We start from the raw sequence: 7,097 nt of genomic DNA on the forward strand, positions 1-7,097 counted from the left end.
AAGCAAAAGACTTGTAAATGAAAACTATAAGACTTTGATGAAAGGAATTGAAAATGATACATCAACTCTAAATATATTCCATACTCACTGGTCAGATCATTAACATTATTAACCAAAGTCATCTATAGATTCAATACAATATCTACTAAATTCACAGAAATAGAAAAAGCAATCTTAATATTTGCATGGAACTATGAAAACCTCCAATAGGTTAGCATTCCTAAGCACAACTAAGTTGAAACACATTTTCTAACTTCAAACCATACTACAGGTACAGTATTTTAAACAGGATAGCACTGGCATAAAGCATCACATAGACCAGTGGATCAGAAAAAAGAGCACCCAGGAATAAGCAACTGCTATTTAACAAGGGAACCAAAAATACTCAGAGGAAAGGATAATCTAACAAATGGTGCTGGGAAAATAGGATACCATATTACAAAATTAACTTGAAATAGATTAAAACTTAAAAAACATAAGACTGGGCACACAGAATTCTTTGACGTCAGTTTTGGCGTGATACCAAAAGTACAAACAACAAAAACCAACAACTGGGAATACATTAAACTAAATAGCTTTTACACTGCAAAGGAAGTCTTCAACAAAAGGAAAAGCAACATATGGAACACTGGTATCATGTTATTGTCACCTTAAACTCTAAGACTCATGAAATAGCTGAAAACTGTTCAGTTTCTGTTTCTTGGCTGGTCATTGTGAGTTGGCAAAAGCTTAGGGGGTTAAAAGAATATTCAGGGCCATACCCGCAGGGATTACAATTGAGATGGGAAAAAAAAAATGTACGAAATGATGTAAAAATAAACTTATATAAAAAGAAAAAGAATACTCAGTGCCATCATATATATTAATATCATTTCCATGGTCAGATTCTTACATTTCTTTTCCTTGATATAATCTAAATTTTTCTGCAACTTGTAACACTTAGGGCTCAGCTAGAATAACATCTCCCACGGAAGTTGGCTCCATTCTCAAAACCTTCCTTCAGTCCTTATTTTTAATTCACAGCAATTACTACAATCCCAATTCATGTCATTGTCTGTTTCACTATCACATAAACATGTGTTCTGGGATCTAAGATCTTTAAGAATAAATAATATCTTACTTCCCTATACTCGGAACTTAGAACATTTCCTGTAATTAGTAAGTTCAGAGAAGAAGTTGTTGAATGAAAAAAAAAAAAATCAATGGATGTCTTACATTGAGCTGCATTTCTAAGGATTCTCAAGACCTTTAGGTTGCCTCACTACAAGTAATATCATAGAATTTTCCTACCTGACTGTGTAGGCCCCTTCACCAGTAGATTGAAATTGAATTGTTTAATGGGGCTTACTTGTCCAATTGGTTTTTCACAGTTAAACCAAGACCCAGACATTTGACTTAGAATAATTATATTCTCTATGAAATTCACAGCTCATCTGCCTGTGAACATCTTCATAAGTCCTTCAGAAAGTCATGCAGGAGTGGCTTTATGTTAATGATCAGTCTGTCAAAGCAAAATGCAAATGATTATGAGTCACTTTGTGGAGGGAAAGTACTAATGCTGCAGACTGTTGATGAGCCCAAAGGAGAGGCTGTGGACTTTGCTGCAAACCTCACATTGATGCTGTTATATCTGAGAGCTCTTAATGGTCAATAAGGGGAAAATAAAGAAAACCAGAAAGGGGGGCCTGGTTTTGGGAGAATGATACTGCTGCTACTGTGATGTCCCTTATGAAGTACATACTTGATAAATGAAAAGATTCCTAAAATATTATTACTCTGTTATCATTTTTCCTTTTGGTAAGATGGAAAATATCTTTTCCATAAAGCAGTGCTATTGTGTAGGAAACATTTTTTACTGAGTGTTTACAGAAGTCAGAGTGTGAGATGTATAAACATAATTATATAAGCATGAGAGTAACTACCATTTATTGGGTGAACCAAACTCCTTGGAACCATTTCAATTCCTTTCTTCTGTTCATACTCTATATTTAATAATCCTGCAAATCTGTTGTTTCTACCATCAAAATATATCCAAAATATAACCATTTGCCAACACATCTAATGTTACCATCCTATACCAACATCTTGTCAGTTATTGCCTGAATTATTGCAAAAAACTTAAGTTTATATATCCTATTCCTAATTCTGTTGAATATATAAGGACAGCTCAAACAAACAAAAATATTTATTTTATAAATGCCAAGTTGCATAAAGTTTAAGTAGATTTTTTCTAAACACTTAGCAGAAATAGGATCACTAGAGTCAGTCAGTCAGATCCAACTTGCTGATTTTTATAAGTAATATTTTATTAGAACACAGCCACACATAATCATTTACATGTTCTTTGTGACTGCATACACTGTCATGGTAGGTCTGAGTAATCTGAACTGAGACCATATGCTCTGTAAAGTTTAAAATACGACTTGAATTTTAAAGAAAAAGTTTTCTACAGAACAGAAACTGTCTATCTCATGTTACTGTAAAACTATTATGAGAGTATCTATGTTTGTTTTCCCCATGGCAAGGCAGTAAATTTCTAGAGGCAGTATTTTTAAACTTCCAAAATACTAAGTAAAGAAGTCTTGTCAAAAGTCAAACCCAGGTAGTTTCCATTCTTAACACAATGCCAGGTCCTTCCTGGCCTCTCAGGTTAACTAACTGAGATTCATCCTTAGAATTTTCTTTCTCATATCTGGCATCTAAAATCAGACAATCTTATCAGTTTCAAGATATATCTGGAATCTTGTCACTTCTCACTATCTCCATGGCTACTCCATGAGCTACTCCCTGATCTCCTTCATAGATTACTGGAATAGCCTCCCTGCTTGTGCTCTAGCCTATTCAGGCAATTGTGAACATAATAGCCAGTGTGCATCTGTTAAAACTTAAGTCTCATCATGCCAATGACCTGATCAAAACTCTTCTTTTGCCTACTGATCTGTTCAGAGTTACACTGGAATTCCTTATAGTAGATACGGGTCCCCTTGGCCTCTCCAGATTCATCTAATTCCCCCCACTCTTTGATCTATCTTCTGTGGTCTCACAGAAATTTTCATCATTTCTGCACAGAGGTAAGCAAATTCCCCCCTTTGCATTTGCTCTTCTTACTGCCTGGAACAGGAGTTTCTCAGGTAATCCACAGCATGTTCTCCCTTCCTTTCTCTGTTCAAATACCTCTTTACCTAAAAGATCTGTGCTGATGCACCTAATATGATCCTCACACTGTACTCTAGCCCCAGTAACTATCTGATATACTTTTTCACTTTTAGGGTCTCAGAATGGAGGCTTTGTTCACAGTTTAAATCCAGTACCTATTGATGTGTTTAAAGCATGGGAGTTTTTTAAATACATATTTTTGAATGAATGGTCACTTAACGATCTGTGTTTAACCCTTTACATACATTATATCATTGAATAATCACAGCAGGAAAAAAAATGCTATTAGCACCTTTTCATGCTGAAGGTGACTTTCCCAAAGTTACACAGGCAGCAAGTATACCAAGGTGACTTCAAATCACTAGATGATCACTTTTTGAGAAGCTTATGATACTTATAAAAAGATCATTATTATTATTATAACATGTTAAAATTGAACCACAGCTATTTCTCCAGTGCAGTATAGATTTGTCTTAGCAATGAGGAGTTATATTTCCATTTCAGATGTGTCTGAAGAGGCAACAGATATGAATTACTTTTACATTACAAACTTTGCAGCATCTGCAAATTTGATGTACAGAAACTAGTTTCCTGACTGTTCACTATACTTTCAGTGAGGGAGTCAGTGGGTTGAAATTAGTCAAAGTTTTGGTGATTGTAAGAGTTTCCAAAGAGAGATTTAGTGTCTGCCCTAAATCTACCCCCTAGGGAGGATGAAGAATTTGTCCTTTTTCCTAATATGAAAGGAAAAAACCTGAACAAATGTATGGGAAGAATGTAGGGAAATGACAAGTCATACTGTAGTACCCCAAACCAGTATAGCTGGATACTGTAATCATTTCTAGTACTGGAGGAACAGGTGTGAAGAATGGACCTGGGACTGAGAATAGAAAGTATCCAGCACAGCAGAGAAGGACAAGATCATCTGGGAGATAGGACAACTCTGCAGCCTGCTCTCTGCAGCCTGCTCTCCATCAAGCCCCTAGCAGAGGCCCCTAGCAGGACGGAGTCCCAGAGGCCTCTAGCAATAACTTGCTTATCAATGCCCCTTCTATTGTCTTCTTTCCCTCCCCTGGATCACTCCTTTATTCTCCTCAGGCTTCTTGTGATCATCTCTCAAATTGCGTGCCTTGAATAGACCTGCTAAGGTCTATTTCTTGGCTAGCTATCCTAGAAGAGACCTTGACAAAAATCTCTGATCTTAAGTCGGAGCTCAGAAAGAGTCAGTGGAAGTTTCCAGAACTGCTCAAATAGGCCACAGAATTCTGAAACCTACGAAGACAGGACAAACTTTCTGCTGAGTCACTCACTCATTTTTTCACTGTAAGAAACAAAAAAGCAAGGTGTAGCAAAGTGTAGCAAAACATATTACAGGTCATAGTTTTTGTGCCCCTCAATTCCTTGACTGGTATTAGGGAGTACAAGGCTGAGGAAGGAGCAATTAGTAACCATGGGTTCACCTTGTGCCTGTGTCAGCTGGGCAGCTTTCTTCCAGATGATCTTGCCTCATTTTCTGAGGACTGTGATGATGAAGCCTCCTCCCAGGCCTTCTGTGTTCTCCTTACTGGGCTGAGAGTAGAAGTAAGACGTGAAGAACTGTGGCTGTGTGTATGCAGAGTTCATTCAATCATTGTAGGATTTAACTATGATGTAATGCCAGTTAATATGCTAATTATTATGCAAGTTGTGTTCACTAACACCACCAGCTAGAAAATACACTCATGAGAAGAATTAAGGTCAATATGTGACTGATTAGAAAATGAACAAATTTAACCATTTATTTTTCTAGGATCCTTTTGAAGGACATCATCAAAACAAACTAAGCTGCTAAGACCATTCTACATATTGTGGGTGAAAATAATTGTTACTTAGAGAGGGCATAAAAGTATATATTTAAGAAGTTAATGTTTCTCTTATTCAAATTCTATTAATGTCTGAAAGGATCAGAAATACTTGCACACTTCTATGTCACAATTTTAGTTTAAAAAGTTTAACTAAAATTGTGATATGTGGGCTGTCAAAATCTTTACTGGTCTGTTAGGCATATGTCATTATTCATTTTCCTGTTGTAGCTTTTTTTTTTAAAAAAAAAAAAAAGCAACTTCCAGCAAGTTCTTAAAATTCTAGACCATTTTTCTTTTTCAGCCATGATCTATATGGTTCGGTAATATCATTGCATCTATCTTAGTTCATAAATTTTATGTACAGACTTGCTTCATACACATTACTTTCTTTTCCTAGATTTCCAATTGTAAGTAGGTTTTTGCCTAATTCACAGAAACTTAACTTTAATCTCCAGATGTATTTTTGTTACCTGAGCTCACTAACATTTTTCAACATGGCATTGTGTTTTGAGAAATATTTTAAAACACGAACTTCATAATTTACACTTAAAAGGTCTTTAAAATATATCTAGACATTTTCTCAAAGAAAGTCAATCCACTATAATAGTATGACATCTTTGTATCTTGAATATAGTGAGGAACATTATTAAATGTCATCCTAGATTTTCACAGAGTTTACTGATACACAGCCATCCTACTTTATAGCTTAAGTTTCATTATTTTTATCTATAAAACATGAATATGGCATTTTTGTATAAGTATATAATATGTAGTATGTAAAATCTACATGTATAGAATATGTTAACACATTATGTATAAGAAGTATATATACTTACAAATACATATGTATGGTTTATGAACATGCATGTATAACCATGTCACACATGAAATTACAAATACATAACATTTATAAATGATCTTGTTTTCTACATATAAACATACTTATAACTTCATCTTCAGTTGTTTCACACTCATGTTTATTCTTTGAAAGTTGTCTTCTTCCTCTCATGTCTGCCTCAGGGAAAGGCATACTTTATGGGCTTGACTCTTTCAGTTATCATTTGTGGGGCTAACCTGGAAATGTCTTACATTAGCTTCCTTTCAGGGAAGGTCAACTGGTGCTGAATGGAGAAGCAGGGAATGTGCTAGAGTTAGCAGTAGCCCACATTCTTATTTCCATTCTGAAATGCAGTTTACTCTGGCTTTAGGTAAGTTACTTCAGTTTTACTTGAAAGTGCAAAACTGCTTGATAATAGTTGAGGGTACATAACTGAGTTGTGTTTCCAGTTTTGCTACAGGAATTGACCTACGGCAGGCAACTGAAAAACATCTCTCAACTTTGTCAGTATGAGAATTGAGAATAATGAAGTCCACCTTAAAGGGAGCCTTTAAAGTATAGAGGATTGTGAGATCCTAAGGCCATGGAAGCTGGGAGGGATGGACTGCTTGAGAAATCTTAAAATAGCAAAACTTGCAGTTTTTCAAAAGTACTCCTCTCAGGGTACTGCATTTTCACTCCATTAGGTTTTTGAATTGTTAAGAATAAGAAGTGTAATCTAGTAGGAACAAACTGGAAATCTTAAGTTAAAATTTTCATATTTCCTCTGGATCTGAAATTTCTAGTTACCTATGTGATTCTATGAAATTAATTGGCTTGGTTATTCCCTGTATAAGCAAAAACAATGAAATGATATTTGTGACATCCCTAATAGAGTATGTATCAGGTTTTAACAGTTCAGACTAGGCTATGGGGTAAAAGAATGATGAAGGCAAAACAGACCCTCTGTGGGCGACTTCACTGGGTATAGGTTATAACAGGGATTGTTGCAACCATGCATTTCTATAAATTGTGCTGTTTAAGACTGTTACTATTTGGCCTAGAGATTTGGTTTATTCTCATCAGGACTCCTGAAAAATCTTTGTTCTTCTTTATCTACTGCTGATTAGGTCAAAATGAATGTGTAAATACAATTCAGAGTCTATCCTGCAAACGGCAAGTGGTGCGAACTGGGATGAGCTGGTTATTTACTCTGCAGGATTTCCCTCTGTGGCTTTCCTTCTGCCAGCCTTTCTTTAGCTTCCTCTATCCTCCACACT

Source organism: Condylura cristata, unplaced genomic scaffold (assembly GCF_000260355.1).
Source record: "Condylura cristata isolate star-nosed mole 26May11 unplaced genomic scaffold, ConCri1.0 scaffold00001, whole genome shotgun sequence".
Taxonomy (NCBI): domain Eukaryota; kingdom Metazoa; phylum Chordata; class Mammalia; order Eulipotyphla; family Talpidae; genus Condylura; species Condylura cristata.